At 39.1% G+C, this 20,455-nt stretch overlaps 1 long non-coding RNA gene across 1 annotated transcript in view; it reads right to left on the bottom strand.

The window, feature by feature from the left end:
- LOC135329176 (uncharacterized) overlaps window positions 1-11,773 on the bottom strand; it is a 55,471-nt gene extending 43,698 nt beyond the window's left edge. The window contains exons 1-5 of the long non-coding RNA XR_010390517.1: window positions 11,672-11,773; window positions 11,254-11,330; window positions 7,213-7,398; window positions 5,040-5,184; window positions 4,247-4,347 (exon numbers count right to left, since the gene is read on the bottom strand). This is a non-coding gene — a long non-coding RNA (uncharacterized LOC135329176). The remainder of the gene's footprint in view (window positions 1-4,246; window positions 4,348-5,039; window positions 5,185-7,212; window positions 7,399-11,253; window positions 11,331-11,671) is intronic.
- Between the last annotated feature and the right edge of the window lie 8,682 nt (window positions 11,774-20,455).

A 20,455-nucleotide genomic window follows, 5' to 3' on the forward strand; every position in this document is an offset into this window, starting at 1 on the left:
CAGTTTTGAAGATGTGAGCCTTTATGCTTTTGCTTCATAAAAGTATTTACCTAACCCTTAGGGTTTAACAGCATTAAAACCGTGAAGTACTCAGACAATATGATAACACAGGCATAGAAGAATATAAGATTTCAAAGCTTTGACTGTAGGTCCTGTCTCATGAAGATCAGCTGCAATCTTACTGCTGAAATGAGCAGGGCTCAGAGAGCTAGCTGTTGTGTCACATCACATGACGGCTATGTGTTACCACAGAGCCTGTGAAATTGTGTAAGGATTAAGCCACGGCATCTTCAGCCTACTTCCAGGCAGACACTTGAGCTTCTCTTTAGCAACTAGAATTGGAAGTTGACCAGAGGCTGGGAACGACTGAGGGTCTCGCGGACTGCGGGAAGTCACGAGCTGAGAATATTCTGCATCGACCACTGTGCGTGTGTGTGTGCTCAAGTTCTTCACATCGCAACACCATGAAAAACACTTCCTCTCTAGCCCCGTGTGCCTCAGAAGCCCTATTTGCAAAGCCCATGTGGGCTGCCTAGGGCCCACTTATTGGTCACAAGCATTGGATAACACAGAACAAGATCATCTCGCCTAAACACAAAACAGGATATAACTACATAAAGAGACCACAGATGACTGTAATATTGTTTGGTCTACACACACAGGCTAGGCCAAACGATGCAAAGATTATGGTATAGGGGGGAAAATAATGATACGTAAACCAAGATCGTAAATTCTTCAGGGAAAATGTTATTAACCTTGAGAGGTTTTCCTTTCTTCTACTAAGAATGTGTGTTTGGGAGTTGGGGTTGGGGAGAAAGGAGAAAGTACTGCTTATTCACATAAAATGTTATAGCTTAATATAATTAAGTATTTCAAAATTCCACCCTAAACACCAGGGAAAGAAAAATTGTTTCTGTAGCAATCATGTCTTAACAAATTCTACCTACATTTTATTAGAGTTTGGTACAGTTTGATATGGATTTTTTTTCAAACTCTCAGCTGGTTTTGAGTCAAATAGTGAAAAACAGAATTCCTCAGAAGGCAGAGCTGATCAGAAAAAGGTTTTGCACTGGCAAGAAACTCTAATATTTCAAAAATATCCCATTTCATCCTACTTTGGTATAAAAATGAAATGATTCAAAGATATTCCTGGCAACACTTTCCTGAGTACCAAGTGATTTGGTATTCATAAGAGCAAGGGCTGAATCCTTGTTTGAATACCTAAACCTCTAATAAGCTCCACAACTAACTGGTTATAGAATTAGCCTCTCTGATTATTCCTATAAACTGAAAAAGCTCCAGCAAAAAAGACGGCCTCTCCCCCAATAATGTACTGGCCAGAGGACTCACCTCACGTGTAATATGTCAAGAGTCGCATTTTCTAAGCTAAAAAAGGGTGTGAAAGCACCTCTTGTATGATTTTATCTGGAAGAATATCTTGACTTACCAGCTATTCTAGAGCAGTCTTATTGATTTTTACTATACATTTCTCTTTGATTTTGGACCTTGGAAATGCTTTCTGCTGAACATTTCATCCAACCGAGCACATTCCTGTCAAAACTTGCAGTTTCTGTTAACTCAGTATTTTTTACAGAAAAACTTATGGGGAAGAAAACAGACTAAATTCATTAATGTCCTTAAAATCTATTTGTAATATGAGTAGTCTCTATAATCCTTTTCTTTGCTTTTCTAGAAGTCATTAATAGAAGTATCATTTCTACAATGTTTAGGGAAGAGCCTTTATTCATGTGAATGGGCATTCAGGCATGAATAAGATTATTCATATAGTCTATACATTCGCTCCAGAGAGCAAGCCTGAAAGCAGTTAATTATATATTACACATGCAATTAGTTGGTGGGAATATGATAAGACAAAATTGAATGCAGCCAGCCAATAAATCTTAGTTTCTCTGAGTCAGAAAGAAAAATAGTTATTAAAATCTGAGATGTACACATGCTACAGAGTTAAGCATTTTGCTTTGGACAGTTAATGACAACCTAATCCTTTTCTTCCCCCAATTAGCTCATGTCTCTCATTCTGTCTCCTCACCTCCCCCATATTCTTTCTGAGTCATTTAAAGTCCTCAGCTCTAACCTCCTCTTCAAATCCTGTTGGAAAGCAGAAATCCCATCATTTTACTCTAGTGCCTTTATTCTAGTAACTAGTAAATTACCACATCACTGAACTTTAGAGTTCAAGGCAACAGTAGCTAAAAAATGTGACGGTACATTGTGAACAACATTGACAATTTCGAATGGCAGACATGTAAAAATTACAATTTCATTTGTAGACTAGAAAACAAAAGGAGCAGCTCTGACAATCTGACCATCTCTGATTATCAGTAACTGCCTCCTAGCTTTATCATTGCCTTCCATTCTTCCCAGAACTTCTTCCTTTCCACCTTTATCTTTGCACTATGGAATGGAAGAGTTCCAAAAAACTCAGGATGTAAAAGTGACAGCCATTATCCAACAAAGCCCTTGTATCATTACAAACACACAATCTGTCTTATGTCAGCAGAGCTTTCCTACTGAAGAAGCACAATTATTTTAAAGAGTGGTTTGAAAGGAGGAACTTCTTCTTTAAAGTGCCATTTAAATACATTCTAAATCTAGACTGTAGCTCCTTTAGGCTGGTGACTTCTCTTCTAGAAGCCCTGTCCTTTGCTAACTTGGGGCCTTGACCAAAGACCACTGAGGTATAAGAAAGCTTCATTTAATTGATTTCATAGGGCTTTGGATCAGAAGATCACTGCAAGTCCGACTCTGCAACAGCTCATAAAAGGAACTGAAAAAGTCTGTCTTATCCCACTATATCAAAAAGAATCAGAATGGCACAAAAAGAGTGGAAGGTATCCAGAGGTATGTGTGTTCTCTTTAAATATCTGGTAGCCTAAAAAATGTGAGGGATGAATAACCTGTCCTTCCAGAAAATGGAGTTTACAGGGAGAACCACAAGGATGTTGAGCTTTAATTTCATCTCCCTGCTGACTGCAGAGCCACATGCATCCTCAGAAAATTCTATCTGGTTTTACTCATTTTTTGAAGAACACAAGAAGAGATGGGATTGCTGTCTCCAACACCTGCTCAAATGGGATAATAAGGGGAGACAGAAAACACACTGGCATGCAGTATCTGCATTTTGCATGGCTTGGTCCCACTACATAAGCCTGGCTTCCTCACACACTTCCCGTCTGAAGCTCAGAGATTTACACGCTTCCTCTCGGAGCTCAGCTCAGCTCTGTTCTCCAACACCAAAACTGCACCTCTCTCATTTGCTTCAGTGCACTGATGACTACAGGATCGTTTTATACTAGTGCAAAAGTTGTACAAATGATCAGCCCTAAACAGAGAGCATGTGACAGTGGTCCTCACTACTTTGCTCGTAGAGACCTTTTCCAGCGCTTTCATTTGCAAGAAGCTGAGGACCTTTGCACAGTGGGGAAAATACAGCTCTGCTGCCAAACCCAGGGAAGGGCAAGAGTCAAGGCTCTCCCGACTGGCCCTGGTTGCCGTCACAGAAAGGCAGAGGAGTCAGTAGCAAATCAAGAGCAGATGCCAGGTCTGCAATGTTTCCTTCCTGTCCCTGACAGCAAGAGGCTTAGCTGGTAGTTGGCATTAAGTATGCGCTCTGAAACCCAAGCTACAGTTTGAGACCTTACATTGCAGAGACCCAGGAAACCAGACAAGCCAGCTAGGGAAGCCCCACCCCCATTTATATCAGAAAATGATCTCTTTAGTTCTCTTTAAAAATAGTATTTCCTTAAGAAAAGCCTATGATACCTGAAACCTTGCTAATTTACCAATACCCACTGACAAGCATTTTTGACATTCAATCTCTCCACTCTCTGAGACAGCAAAGACAAAAAACTTGTATTGCAGTGGGGATAAAAGTACAAGATCAGCTTTGAGTACCTTCTTTGCTTTTGCCAGTTTGTATCAGACCCTTAACATTACTAGCTTGTATTTCCTGCAATCTGGTAAACAGAAAAGGCTTTCTCAGAACACATGGCACATGGCAGTGATTTAAATTGTGTCATTAGCACATGGCGGGGGGGAGGGCTTTACTTGTATAGTTCACACATACCATACAAATTCTTTAAACAAATACAGGGCCGGGGTGGGGGAGGGAGGAAGGGAAGGAGAGAAGGAGGAGAAGCCTATACAAAACCCAAATTTTCCATCCTCTGCCACTCTTGTTTAGAGGGTTGGCTTTTTTTTCCCACAGTGAAGTCTCTTCTCTTACCCAGTTCATGAGAAACTCCTCTGCCGTCACACACACTGAGGTGGCACACTGCCTCATCTCAGGAGGAACTTGGCAATGCAGAAGCAGCTCTAGAACACGTACTGCGTGCAGAGAACAGTATCTCATATATTTGTAAATAGATGCAGTCACAATTTCAAACACACTATTTTGTGCCTAAAAATTCTTGACAGAAACAAGCGCTGTAAGGAACAAAGGTGTGTCCCAAGCAGAAGCAGGCAGCACAGGTACCAGTGAGGGTGGAGAACATGTTCTCTTGTCCTTTTTAAAAAGTTAACGACGCCACAGCATTTTTGCACATGTTGGAGTTAGTTACACAACAAAATGCCACTCCGAGAAGCAGTGGGCAAAGCTGAAGACTGGAAACTAAGCCAGTACTAGACATGTGCTCTCATGTCTCTGCTGGTACCTAGCATATAGCAGGCTGCTGCACTCTGACGCAAGCAGCGTTCATCTTACCTGTTACGTTACTCTCAAAGACACAAGTAAAAGCAAAAGGGGAGGGAGAGCACTGGAAGACGGGGACATATGGGAAGGTGGTTTTATATTGTTCAATAAGATATGACACAGTTCTTGATTAACCCTAATTTGCTCATCAGTTTTAACCTGGTGCCGGTCCACAAAACACATTTCATATGGATTAAAATTAGTGGTACTTCATACATATTATTCAGTCGTGTTTTTTTCAACAATCTTGTAGATAGGTAAATAAAATTACCTCTCTTTTAGTTTTAGGGAGCCTGAGGCAAAGATATTAAGGATCAAGTTTACTTACCCAAAGACACAAATATTACTTCAGTAAGTTTTTCAACAGCCCCAAGGTGTCCAAGTCCAATTGATTTGCGTAACACAGTTGTTACCTTCAGCTATTAAACAGTTCTGAAAATTAGCAGCGATGACTTGATTCAGAACAACCAAACCTGTGTTGAAAATAAGATCAAAACTTAGGAATCTGAGAAGGCCGAATGTTCCCAGAGATAAACAGGGTGAAGCTGATCTGAAACAGTTTGGGACTTCTGCTCACAACCATGCCACTCTGAAAGCTTTTCTGAGCAGACAGCAGCAGACCCCGAATAACAGGAGAACAGGTCAAACCTATAAGATATGGGGCAGACTCAGTAGAATATCTAGATACTTATGTCACCCAGATCTGCGACATGTAAAGGAACTGATTTATTGCCTTAATAGCTCACGAAGGAGGAAGATTTATTCTCTCAGACAGGGAACGGAAGCAGAGAGACAGTAAGTGACTTTCTTACAATCCCATGGGAAAGACACTCTATTTAAGTAGACTGCTGCATCACCTGCAGTTTCCAGGTATTTTACACAATTAGCAGTCTGGCAACTCCCAAACATGTTTTCAGCAGCAGCATGAACCCTGTTCTCCAGGATGGAATCCCAACTGATGGGTGGCAGTGGCCTAAGAGGTGATAGCGTTTTGCTTTCTGGTAGCAATGGCAAGAGACCCCAAAGCTGGGCGTAAGGGAGGTGAGCGAATTTTTCAAAGACACAAGCTGTGGGCACTTGCCAAAGCCCATCGAAGTGAAAATGAAGCAAGTGTTTTCTGAAGTCTCCCCAATATACTGAAAACATCAATTAGTGGAGCTGAACAACAAGAGGACTAGAAGGATTTTGAGCTTGGCAGATAGAGTGCAGAGGAGGAGAAATTACTGCTTTCTCAACATATGTCATGCCTGGTGGACTTCTGGAACTATATTCAGATAGATCTTTACCCAAGATTAACACCATCCTGCACAGATAGACATGTAGCAAGTAGGTATCCCTTTAGGATTAAGTGCAAAACTGTAAAAAGACATTAACATTAGCTTTTCTTTCCCATTCCCATTCCTATGCTGTACCTCTAGCTTGCTTCAAATTGACAAGACTTACCCATTTTCAGAAAACACCAACTGAAAAAATTGTGGAAGGAGAGGAGTCAGGGAGTGGAAGGCAACTCCAGGGAGAGTTACACAGAACACAGTGGCATATTTTAAAAAACTGCTGCTTCTTATGATCTCCTAGTGCCACCTTTGGCTGAAGCTCACTGAATATGAAAAAGCTTACAGCCATTCCTAAGAGAAATGAAGTTTAATTTATTTGCTCTCTCCTCACTCACGGTAAAAGAGTCCTGCTGGATTCACCACTGTTTTAAACAGAAAATCAAACACTGAATTCCCCTACTACCATGACTGAGCTAGTGTTTCCTGTTGCCCATACCGTGATTGTGACCCCTAAAGTGTTAGCTGTAAGAGGCTCACCTGATTTTCATGATTTCTTAGCATTCATCTGCACCATAGGTAAGAGGCACATGCCAGAAGCCTGCTTTAAGAGGTTCACACAGTAATGTCTTAAAAAATTAGGGGAAAAGGCCTAGAAAAACTTTTTATTGTTTCAGTTATCAGACATGCCCTGTGAATTTTTGTATATTTTAGTCCATGTTAATAGCTACAAGTCTTTTGGACCAAACCCTCAGAGCATGTAAAATGCTTCAGGAAAGTTGATCTAAAGAATTCTAGCAGAGTATTGGCAATTTGCTATAGCCAAGAATTAGGCCCAGGAGCATAACAAAGACAGTTGCTTAAACCTGTTAATAAGTAGTGTACTTTTACCACCTCAGTAATACAGTGCTGGCTGACTGAAAGTCATTTCAAACACATATGTAGGTGGTCTACTTCATGGTGCAGAAAACAGAGAAGGAAATGAATCGAAAAGAAAAATGAAATAAATCTATATCGATGCACCTATATACATAAAAAAACACGTGTATGTTTACATATATTGGCAAATATGCACATAGGCATATATAAATATAAATACAAATATGTGGGTAAAGGCACACAGATGTAAGCACAAGTCACACAAAAGATATATTAATGCTTCAACAGGATGTATTATAAAGAGTTACCTTGTAAAGTAGGCCAAAAGCTTTTTAATACACAAAAGCCTACCTTTGAAATACCAAGTAAAACTGCCATAAGAAGCTCATGGACTGCCAGCTGCTCTTTTAAAGCTTCAAGTTGACAGTTGCTGTAAGAGGTCCCTCAGGCTTCCTTCCGTGCTGAGAGCCCGGCAAACTTCACGTCCTACAAGCTTCAGAAGTAGTCAACGTGTTCTTCTGTAGTGGTGGTATTGTACTGCTGAAACAAATGGTTTTACTTCACAGCTAGTCCAATTAGGTATTTAGAGAGTGAACCTGCTTCTGCAAAGTTATTATCCACTCAGAGTTGTCAGAAACTGATTTGTGGTTTCTGCCAGAATGACCGTTCTGCACGGTGGGGTTTTCAGACAGGGTTAAAGAGTCAACCAACAGCTCCTCACCTTTCTTCCTCTTACCCTCATGTTAGCAATTTTAATTCTCCTCATGGTGGGGAACAGGGAACAGAGCAGGAAAAACAGCATTTTTTACTACTAATGTATAGCAGAATGAAATTTGCAGAATATATTATCTGCAAATTAGGAAAAGTAGGGATAGTGCTATTTCAGGTTGTCTTTGGGTGTCCTGACAGAAGCATCTTTGTCACCATTTTATTTCCTGGCGATTTCTTTTTCAGACCCTGACTCTTGTCCTTTGCTTTTTCTTGAGGCAGTAAGTACATTATGATTGGGTGCCTCACACAGCTACCATTCACTCACCTCCATCTGTTTTCTTGCTTACCCAGCACTACTGCAAAAATGTAGCCTAAAGAAGCCTAAGGCTATTTTACCGTGTGCCCTAGTAATGATGTTCTCTTATGTGAGCAGTTGAGAAAGGTGACAAGTTGACTCTAGTCCACTCCACGCAGGTCCAATTTTAATGTTAAATATCCTTAGCTAAAATTTCTGCTTTCAGGCCATCTTCCTTTGAATTTGAACTTAAGATGACAAATTTCATAGATGAGATTCACTCCTTGTGATCATGGACAGCTAACAGAGACACCTCGGTTAGGATCCTAATCAGCTGAGAAAGCAGACCATTTCAGTGACTGTGAGTAGGGTTCAGTTAAGAGCCTAAAGTTAATTCAGGTGAATCTAGGCTGTATTTTCTAGATCACGTTTGTAGAGAAAAAATCTTGCTCAAGAAGACTTGTCTCCGCAGTAGGAGTTTCCAGGGAAATGGAGCTTGGATAGGACACTGTTGCTGTCTGGGGTGTGATGGGGCATGACAGATGTGATGCTCTGTTTTCATGATCTGCTGCAGAGTGAGGTGCACGTCCTTCGTCTCGTCATCCGTCCATCACCATTACTATGGCACATAATCAAGCTACAGTGAAGCACTGTAGTGCCATTGGAGCACTGTAACTCATGGCAAGTCAGAGGCCATAAATTATGTTATTTCTCCTTCAGTCACAGGCAGCCTGCTCTAAGCTACCCTGCATTGACTGCAGTCCTGCAAATTGCGATCGTGGTTAGTTACTGCAGAGCAGCTGAAATGTACTGCAGTAACTTGTCTACAGTTGTTCTCTAGGGAAGGATTTAGTCTTCTGGGGGGTTGGGGGGTTTTTTGGTTTTTTTTTTTTCTTTTTTTGAAAAGTTAATGTTATTTCTGTAGCCTTGTTAATGATTCTTGGGTTCTATTCAATATTAAACCAGCAAGGTGCCACTGCTAGATCCTGTAATATGAAACACAAGGCTAGGGGAAGGGACAAACTAAAAACAGTTTGTAATAATTAATGCTTCCAGACAATAATCTTGGCATCTCTTTAAATCCATTTATAATTGTTTGCTACCTGTTCCTGAATCTGAATAGGATACTTCACCCATGAAGGGTGAGTGCTAAGCTCCTTTGCTGCTTATGAAAGATCCATAACTCCAAAGGGCTGCAGGTCGGAGTGTGTGTCAATGATCTGTCTTATTTTTTTAAAGCAAGTTGAAGAATCATAATCACCCTTCATGGATGAGATAGTCTATTTGTTCTTCATGGATATGGTTGTCTTTCTTTTAAATTACGCTTTTTAAAGGGACTGAGCCCTGGCATCAGACCGTAAACAGAAGGTTGGTGATGGATCAACTTTGGGGCTTGCTGGCTAAGCCACAAGTATATATAAAAAAAATCTTGTGTTACTAGAACTATTTGGGATTTTGTTTTGTGTTTATTTTCACCAAAGCAAATAGCAAAAGTAATGTTGAAGGAAATGTTTTGTTGGATCAGACATGAAATATTTTGTTTAATTCGGTGGTATGTTTTATCATTTAATTTTTTAAGCTGAATTTCAATCCAACATTTTATTTCAATGGCTAAACTACTAAAAAATCACCAATTAACCTTAGTCTAAAAGGAAGATAACAAGAAATGAAACAAAGCTTTGAAAGCGCACCAATGTGAATACCAAAGGACATCTGAAAACTGGCACGATCCTGGAAAGAGAAGCAAGCATAAGTGCAAAAGCAGAAAGGGCTAAAACTGCAGTACTACAGGAGCACTGAACAGGCTGCACACTTGAGTCGGAGGCTCTTTTTCCTACTCCGACTCCTTTGGGGACCACCGCAGCGACCCAGGCAAGCCAACCATGGCACCCCACAGACCCCCGCGTGGGGACATGGGCAGGATATGAGCCAGCAGTCAGGGGTACAGCACTGTCCTTCCCCTGGGGGCCAGCAGGGCCTCACAGCAGAAATACCCTTTAAGATGCTGGTGCAGCCAGCTCCCTGCATCACGTGATCCCAGTTCTCTCTTAAAAGTTAAACATGGATGTGCTATCCCCACAATAAAACGCAGAAGCATGTAATGAATTGTGTTTACCAGGCACCTTTGACTTTGTATTCTATCTATTAATCTGTTTCTGCCAGGAGCATTTTGAACATAGCAAATGTCCAAGAGCTGTAGGAAGCTTACATTTATTTTGTCATCTAACAAAGACAGGTTTCCTCCTCCTTCTCCTCACCAATATCCTGTTACAACATTTCCCTCCCCAAATTACACTGGGCCTCCCCAAAATGCTGGGCCAACAAGATTGAGCACAGAGGTTAAGAACTGATATCATGGCACCCTGCAGAACTAGAAATGGGAGATTTTTTCCTCTAGTAATTAAATATTCCCAGGTATCAGAGGATTTGTTTCTAGCCCTGAAGGTCCCAAGATTTTAGAGCAGTGAAATTTTAACTATCCTTGCAGGAAATACATATTTATCATGTGTTTAGGTTTTAAAACCTCAGGCAGCATATACTGAAATGAAATGCATAGCTTTTACAGCACAACGAATTGGTTACTGTTAATTGTACTATTAGCTGTATACAGTCAACTGGTCACCTGTTTACTTCGTTTGACATAAGTACTTCGGTTGTAAAAGATCAGGAGTGCTTTAGCACACAGCGCTTTACAGACATAGCTGTAGAAGACAGTGTTCCAATACAATGTTATTTTATTTGTAAAATAGTTTATTTCCCAAATGAGCTAATAGGTGTAGCATGAATGGAATGCAAATTCTATTGAAAAGAGCATTAGTGAATCTGTAATCTAAATCTCTCCTTATTCCTTCATTCCTTCATCTTTCTTTGCTATTTGTTCATTAGTAACTTCTGAAAGCTTTCCCACTTCAGGAGAAATATTTTGGTCTAGTTTTTGCTGGAAGGTGGAGTGGTTTTGGAATTAAAGAAAAAGAAGAAGAGAAAACGTATAAAAGAATATTCACAAATATTAGAAAAACATGCAAAATCACCCTCACTGCCTTTTACACACAGCAGACAGCTGAACATTGGTAACAGAATAAAACAACTGACAGCCCAGCACAGTGTTTTTCTATGTGCAGCAGAACTAGCAAAACATTTTTTTTAATAGGTTTGTGTCCTTTACTGCTACCAAACAAAATATAAAATGGTTGAATTCTTTCTGACATTCCTCACAACAATTTGGGTTTTTTTCCTCTATCTTGTTACCAGTTTTCAAATTCTAAACACTACTACAGTTAAGTTAAATTCAGACATGCAGGTGCCAAAATAAATCCAAATATTTTACTTTAAATCTCTTTCATCTGCCTGCACCTTCAAAGGACTTCTAGGTTCTGTGCTCTTACCTCAGTTACCGAAAGGGATGGGGATCCATAGCTGCCCTTCATTCCCTTTGATGCATTATACCAAATCTCGAGTTGCTCTGTGGAAATGCATTATAGATTATATAAGAGGTGTGAGCTTAGGCAATAAGCCCAGTCTACCCATTTCTGCTACATATCACTGTTTCATCAAGCCAAAAAGAGAAAATTCAAACTTGGAAGCAAGATATGAAAACATTTCAAAATTCTTGAATTTAAGCTATCTTACTGCCTCTCCCCATCAATATTTTTTTTAATTTTCATCTCAACTAGATATTAAGAATGGCTGAGTTCTTCTGTATTTCTTAACTCACTATGATTGTTACTAAGAGCTCATTTTGCATGTAGATTCATAATTCCCAAAGCTTTCAGAATTGGATGTAGTCAGAGAATTCAAATATACCTTGCAAAACATTTTGGAAGTTTTCCCAGTCAATCAAGGATTCCTCAAGATAAATCTTCAGCTCTTTCAAAGAGAAGAACAAACAGCAGCTTTGTACGCATGTATCACCTATAGAGAGAGAATTTCTGAATGCCTGCACTAACTTTATTTCAGATACTTGCTGACACCTCCTGAAAAAAATACTTGCATCATAATTTCTGCATTTATTTCCTTTTTCCACTTTATCATGAATTATTATTATTAATTTAGAATTAATTATAGAACTTTCATATTTATGAAAGACTCTCAAACTCTAGTAAAAAATGAAGTCACTCACTGTCAAAGCTCCTTGCTATCTATACATGGTGGGAAGAATTAGAGTCTCAATTCACTTCAAGCACTGCTTGCCAGACTTCTCACAACTGGGGCATAATGCTTTTTAGCTGACACATTTTAAGAAGCAGAATAGTTTGTGGGTTTGAAGAAACATACACCTCAGGCAAACAAGCACATAAAGTGGAGTGCAACATCTCATCTGATTAGAGGACTACATCAGTGACTCCAAACACGTCTTCCTTGTGTCATGCTTTTTCTTAAGATAAATATCCAAGTTACAGACATAATGAGCCAAACAATTCCTAAATGTGACTCTATTCAAATCAAAGGTGGTCTGCAGAGAAGTTCAGGCTACTAGCATCATTTTTATGAGAATGTTTAATTCTTCAAGAGGCATATGACATATGAATTCGATCTGCAGATCAGAGCAGAACAGTATTTGCTAGTATATAAACACAATAATTAGGAGTTAACCATGCCTAATCTTCTTCTAAGCATTTCCAGCTAAGTTTACTGAAAGAAGAGAATAAAAATCTAAAGATGGAAATTCCTTCTGAAATCATGTCAGAACTTAACATTTCTAATTTTCTCCTTACTGCTAATGAATAGAATTACATCTGCAAAAAATAATGGATGCATTTTACACCGGACTTCCAAATCCTCCAGACTCAATTCTCACAGGCATCCTACACTGCTTTGCTCAACACCATGGCATTACACTGACAGCCCTAGGATCACCAGCTTTGCATATATAATGGCACAGAGCAGACACTTGATTTCTTTGATTAAGCACTAGATAGCCCCATATCTTGTGATATCGCTAGAGGACTGAGGTTAGAGATTCAACCCATAATGTACATGCACACACACACACACTGACTTGTGTGGCACACTGCTCGGCTGTCACTGAGCTACACCATCTATGCATTCCAGCTGTACAAACCAATTCCATTTCAACAGTATCAAATAAATCCATTTTCACTGCCTTTGCACAAAGCAATGGAGGTATCAGTTAACATAATATGTATTTCTGATTATTTCAAAAGAATATGTATCTCTCATTATCTCAGATGATACTTTATCTGTATTGCTTTATCAAAAGCTACTAGTCTGAGTTGTATCTACCCATTACCCACCATGCATGGCTTTGCTTTACTTTTGATTTACATTCATGTGATCACTGTTAGGGTTTTATGTTCACATAGAGGCATAAATGCTTTTTACAGCATACACTGCACCATTAAATGTTATATTTGTTACATCAAATCCTTCATAATTGTCACTGCTAAACATTAGGAATTTGAGTTTTCCTCTCCTTAAATAGAATCAGAAAGTACAAAAATACACATACAAATACAATATTGCTAATGATTTTAAATAAATACTATATAACACAAAATACTTGCTGCTGGCATCAGTTGCAAGGATGAAGTCATTTAGTTGTTTATACTGTTAAAGCTTGGTTTTAAAAATGCAACCAGTTTTAAAAGAATTAACCAATTTCCCAAAGGTCACTCCTGTGAAATAGTGCTATGCCAGCCCTGAGAATGTTAGACTCAAGACATTTTAAAAGGATTTCATGAGAAAGACAGCTTTATTACTGAAAAATAAGTCTTGGCTATTCCTGTGATAATCCCTCTGTACGTGACACACATACACGAACACATCCATCCACACAGCTCATACGCTAAGTTTCTGCAGTCCAAGTGCTCACAACCTGGAAACAACAGGGAGACCAGAGCAGGTTTCGCCTACCCTTATTTCGGGCACACGCGTTACCACACAGCCCGTCACTACCGCGACCATGCAGCCCACTCCTCTGCAGCGCCTTTGCCAGCCAGGCTCTTCCCTGCCTCCGGCACCTCACCACAGGCCTACTGTTCTTGTCTACCTATTTGCACACGCAGCTACTCGGGCCTTGGTCTGGGCACCTCAGCTCCCGCCAAGCCGGTTTGCTTGTGCAGCCGCTCCCGGCTCCAGCTGCCCCTGTAGTTATTTCCCTCCTTTTAAACGGATCTAAATCCAACTTCACCAGACTCCGCTGATCATTTCTGGATTGGAGACAGGCATTTTTTTCCTCCTGATGCCTGAGCTTTAGCGAAGAGATTCCAGCCACACGAGAAAAAAGGGTCCCTGTTCCCAGTCCCATGACCAACTGCAGGGGAGCTGAGGCACAGAAAGTTCAGTCGCACCGTTTATTACAGGCGGCGGGAACATGCTCAGGTGTACCTTGGAGAGGCACAGCCTGAGGCAAAGCTTCTACGTTGCCTCCAGTTGAAAATGAGAGTCTTTTTCTCTTTTCTTTTAAATATAATGTCTTAATATTCTACTGCTGCTGCTGCCATTTCCTAAAGGAAAAAAATAAATTATGGAAAGATTTAACACTGCAATTCAACTCCCCAGTCTTGCACTGATTCTTGCTTTTGAACCCTGAAATTTTGATGCCGGCCTCTACCAATAAAAAAGACGGGACCACATATTTCATAGGCGGGTGGATGCAAACCATTATTTTAGCCTTTTGTGAGGCTGGAAGAGCTCTTGATACTGGAAAATGTTAGACACTCAAACGGTCAATAAACCCGCCCTTGTTATTTACATTGCAGCAGCACTTAACAACTCAAGTCATGAGATTCTGTGGTTGGCCTTCTAGTAATACACATCCAGGCATTTTACTTCTAGAACTGTACAGGTTTGCCACATTGGTATTGTTGTAAATACAAACTGCTGGTGATTTCCCAGCCAGCCATCACCACCAAAGTCCAACTAAAACCAAATGTTTTAATAGTCCATACAATCAGTAAAACAAATCTCTGCTTGGCTGGTACTACAGAAGTTGTGTTACCCTTGCCCAGGCATTGTTTTACTAAGTAACACCTAGAAGTATTCTTGTTTGCTGTCCTTTAGACCAAAAAAGTTGTACTTCAACAGAGTATTCTTGACAGTTAATATGTTCAGGGAGGCCTCCAGGAAAAGAAAATGAATTGGGAGCCCGGAGAGACTGTGTTAAGTCTAAAGCCAAAGGTGAGATTTCCATATAATTGTATCTTCCAGGTTATTGCTACTTATTAAAAATAAGGTTGAATCCCAGTTTCTTATTTTTGGCACTCTCCAATACGGCTGATATTATGATAAATACTACAACGAATGTTCTTTCTTGCACCGCAATAGCTGTGCAAACAGAGGCTTCTGAAGAAATAAGACAGGTACTTAAGCATGCATTAAGGCCCTTCTTTCTGTGAACTGAGTGTTCTGGTGGTGATCCACTGACATCAGCAAGTATCTTTGTGTTCGTACTAGGATATAGCTTAGGTGTCAGAAAAGTCAACATATATGACTATAAGAAAAGACAATAATGAAATACTGCCCTTATTTACACAGATATCTAGCAGAACCAAAACTGACTGATAGGTCCTTTCCTTTGTTATCCTCTAAATTCTGTTCTCTTTTTTCTTGTCTCCTGCAATTGCAAGAACACAATGAAGTTAATTTAATTCTGAATTGTAACTTGGCGATCACAACAAGAGGTATTTCTAGACACAAACATAGGGAAAGACTTTTTGTGCCTAATGCTGTTATTATTAGCATTTGCTAGCATATTACCTACTGTGTGTAAGCGTTCAGTAACCTGTCATACTAAGCACATACAATGGCTACACTATACAGAAATCTGGGCAATTTACATATGATTCAAGTACTTCTTTTCTAAATTCTTTACTGTATACTCTTTGTAAATCACATGCTATAGCTTATCAAAGAATGATAGATAGTTGCCAGAGGTGGTAGCTATAATTAAGAATTGCTGTTTATTTAGTGCAGAAAATTCATGTGGCTTTTCTAAGTAACCAGTAAGAGAGTAACCAGACAAACTTAGCTTATAAAGATTAATTTTAAAGGATAAGGAACTTGAGAAAAAGTTACATGAGATATGTGGTGTATATAAAGTTTATTTTCTAAACTACTGTGCATTTTCTTTAAGTTAATGCTGTCATAAATCAAGTTGTATAATACATTTAAAATGCCCAGATATGCTCCTCATGCAGACTTTAAAACAAGTCTTCCAAAAATCTGTATGCTGAGTCAAATCTGTACATTGGTCCCACTACTCTAAAGATGAGCGATGAGTGTTAATATGGGTGTAGCTTAGTTTGTCTACCGGACATAATAGTAATGCTGCAGGCAAACTAAATAATGTGCATATTGTACAGATTTCAATTAAAACCTTCACAAATATAAACCAGGATTTGTATTAAATCAACTGTGCACATCTTGCATCACCATTTGAGTCCTCTCAAGTTGAAGGTTATTGTACAGGTGCTTTATTGGAATACATTTAGCTATTACTCTGTGGAAAATTTTGAGGTGTGGGGGGGCAGCAATCAGCAAACAAATAATTATGTGGTCAGCAAGCCTAGTATCTAAGCACCCAAATCTGAACTGTGAAATTATTCTGGTTATGCAGGATGAAATTTTCTGGTTGGGCACCGCAGCCATTCTAAATCATTTTAAAAGTTTCCATCTCAAGAAGCAGAGATCCAGCCATTAATGTTCTTTTATTTCAAAGAGAGCCTCTATACTACTTCTCTGAAAATTCCCCTTTGAAAGAAGAGAAAATATTCTGTCTGAGAGACATATAACAATCAATGTCCTAACTAGTTAAGATTCCTTCACGGAAAATGATTTTTCATTTTAGAAATGCCATTTCTTTAAAAATCAAAGCGTCTCTGCAGAAATGCATTAGTTTCAAATAATTAAGGTCTGGCATGAATTAACTCAGGGCCTGTGATTAGCTGAGAGCCTAATGATTAAGGCACTTCCTAAGGATGTGGAAGATCCAGGTTCAAACCTAGTCTGTCTGATTCATACCAGGAATTTAAACCCCAGTCTCTCACATTCCCAGCAAATACTTCACCTTTTGGTCCAGGAAGCCAGTCCTTCCTCTATCAGTGGGTATTTATTTATATAGAACATCTCCAACAGCAAATATTTAGAGAGATTCATCCTAGGAGACCCTACAGTATACTGATCAGTGCTGGCAATGTTCTGTTTCAGCATAAGCTATTAAATACTATGAAGGGAGTTCAAGGAGAACTATATGTTTTCCAGTCTACTCAAAAGCAAAATACATCTGGTTTACTAGGTTATAGCTGCATGTATGCACTAATAATAACTGTGTTTCACTGCCTGAGTGGCATCTCCATTCTTCTTTCTCCAGGACAAAATTATCCAAAACAGTGTGTCCTTGAGGAAAGAGCTGCTGAGAATTCTCTATGGGAATCCTATGGTATGGTTTACTACCATTTGTGTCATTCTATTTAATTTGCTATTTTTTCCTTACAACATTAGGTAATAATCACAGCAAATTGATTCCCCTGAGCTTCTTGGACAATTAAAGCTATTTGGTTATTGCCACCTGCCTGCTGTTTCCATTAATGCAGTTTTCAAGACCTTTTTTTCCTTCCTGCTTCTCACCCTGCTAAATTTCTTTACCCACTCTTGACACATTGCTGTGTAGCAATTAGTGTTAAAATGAGGTGGAGGGCATCTTTCCCTAAGTCTGATCATTCACACTGCCAACTATTGCTTTGTCATATGCAAATTTAGTTTTGTGAATTTGTGAAATTTAGCTTTCTTTAATATATGGTTTAAGGGGTACAGGTACTTAATGATACATGATGCTATTTGTAATCAGGATCTGGGTAGCTTTGCTATTATTTAAATCTCCCTGTAACTGTTTGATTCTGATTATCTTTGTGATATTTACTAAACCATTTGCTGTGTCTTCACCTCTCTGTTAAATACTTGTATGGCAGAGGAAAAGAGGTCTTGTTTCTTTTTTGTGTTACTGCTATCTTATCAGGACTCTAACCTTTTCTTTCTTGGATTATTTTTCCTATTTCTCTATTTGATTATCAGATTTTTCTGATCCGCATTCTCAACTAAGCAGGATCAAACAGACCTCTTATATTATGATATCTTTCTCTTTACAAGATCAAACTGGCCACTGACTTTCAGGGAGAAGAAGGAGGAAAAAGCAAGATAAGGTCATGGATCAGAGAAGCAGTAAAGGTTAAAAGGGCAAGGATGAAATGAAAGGACCCAATCCCAGTTCAGTTAAGGAAAATTAAAGTTTTGCTCTAGACAGCAGCTGTTCCAAGATGGGATCTGAAACTATGATTTCATCTTTAAAAATGCAGTCAAACTAGAACTAGTTTTACTCATTAACCACCTCTAACTGCTGTCAGTTATGGTCAGATGCATATATTATACATAGCTCCACAGTGAATTACCAAGACTGTGAGGTTGCAGAGGGATAAATGCACTGCAAGAATCTGATTGCATCATTCGGTTGGTCACAAATAGCTGATTAACTTACTGACTAATTCTGATGAACTCACCAACTTGTGGCTGCACAACTGTTAGCTAACAGTGTTCACATTGTAGGTGGCACTGAAAAAACACAGAACTGTGAGAGCAGCATTGGTTTTATTCATCGCTGTTATTCATCTATCAGGCTAGGCCAGTTTGAACACGAAAAAATGTAGACCCACAGCATAAGCACAAATGCGGATCCAAGTAAGCGGCCTGCAAACTGAAAGTGGGTGTAGACCACATCATTAAAACAGAGCAAGCTGTCCAAAATGTGCAAATTCCCCCACATGTAAGAATCTAGGCTCATATTCTGGAGGAACAAATTGCACCTGCAACAGAAAGAACAGATATCAGCCCAATTCCAGATCTGTTCCTCAACAAACATGGCAGAAAAATGATGGGTAAAAGATGTGGCAGGAGTCACCAAAAATCCATAATTTAGGAACAAAGCTTAGCCCATCCTTTTTTGTTGGCTTTCATTATCTAACGTGCCAGTGGATTTTAAACACCAGGGTAGAATTTCCAGACTTTGCAGATCATTTAAAAGCTTAAGGGATTATCAAACCAGTCATTTAAAATGACATTTCACTGTGCAAATATTTGTCTATTAAATAAGCTGTATGGCACAGGACCTGATCAGCTTTGGCAGTATTACAGGTTCTTCATACACTGCAAACCCCACTGTTTCCTCATAAAGCTGTCAAGTCTCAGTTTAATGAAACATACATAAACTCAATGATGTTAGCCATGTCTCGGCAAGCTAATTCATTTTGTTTTTTTCCTGTTGAGTTCCCCCTATTAGGACTTTTATCAATTTATCCTTTTAGGAACACTCCAGCAGGTCTGCTGCTGGCACTGGGATATGAAATCTAAGAATGTGTTTAATTTTCAAACAACCAAAACATTTACATATATAAAAATATCCCTTGTTTGACCATGATTACATTAACTCACAGAGGATGGCACATGAGGGAGTTTCAGTAAGAAAGGTCTGTTAAAATTACCCTGGAAATGTTCATTCTTCCTGTTGTCCCATAAATTCTTTTAGGGCCAGTGAAACTGCTGCCCAAGATAATTCCTTATCGCTTCTCTTTGGTTGTAACTAGAGCTAAGGCACTTTTACTACACATAGCATCAGACTCAGGGTCTGAAAAATCCTGGAGATGTGAACAGTTTTCATAGTTTAGAGTGATTACAGTAATGAGCTTCAGCCCTCAGGAAATTAAGACTATTATGCCAGTTGTGTGGTAGCAGCTCTGAAGACAGATCACCACCATCTCTACTCTTTTCAGTAGAAAAAGAATATTTCTACCATATTTCTGAAGTACTGGAAAAGGTGGTGAAAGCAAATAAGCGAATAACAAAGCCACCAAAAGATTGTTACTAGCACACAATACAAGAAGCTTACCTTTTCTAAAAACTTCACCAATTCTACTGAAAACTTGTGTTATTCCAGAGTATGTTCCTGCTATTTTTGAACTGACAAGAATCATGAAGCAGGGGCCTCTGTGTAGTATTTCTACAAATATACAAAATAGGTGATTTCTGCCATTAACTAATTACATAGAAAAAAAACTTTTAGAGCACACAGAACAACAAGTAACATTCTGTCAACATTTGCCTGAGTTTCTGACTAAACCAATTTTGATTGTTTCAGCCTGATCCCACTTCCCACCCTGTATTTGCTTTCCACAAATATTCAAGCAAGCAGTTTATCTGGCACAAATATTTTCTGAAACGACTATCTTTAAATGAATATTGCAGAACAGACATGAAAAGTGAATTGCCAGTATTTGCACTGGAAACATGATTTGAAACAACTAAGCTCACTCAACTGAGAAACAAAAATACAATATGTTCTGTGCATGCAATGAAAGCCTGAAAAATTTATGAATTTATGACAAATGCATTAAATGACTTTCTTGAAGATTCTGAACAGACACTTAAACAGGAGGAAAATAATCAGTCTATTCCCAGAACCATTTGTAAAAGAAGAAAAAATCCAAAAATAATCTAATACATTAATCCTGGCAAGTTACTTGTCCAGCCCCATTTATGATTCTAGTTAACTTTAATTATGTCTGTAGAAAGTTTTGAACT

Source organism: Dromaius novaehollandiae, chromosome 9 (genome assembly GCF_036370855.1).
Source record: "Dromaius novaehollandiae isolate bDroNov1 chromosome 9, bDroNov1.hap1, whole genome shotgun sequence".
Lineage (NCBI taxonomy): Eukaryota > Metazoa > Chordata > Aves > Casuariiformes > Dromaiidae > Dromaius > Dromaius novaehollandiae.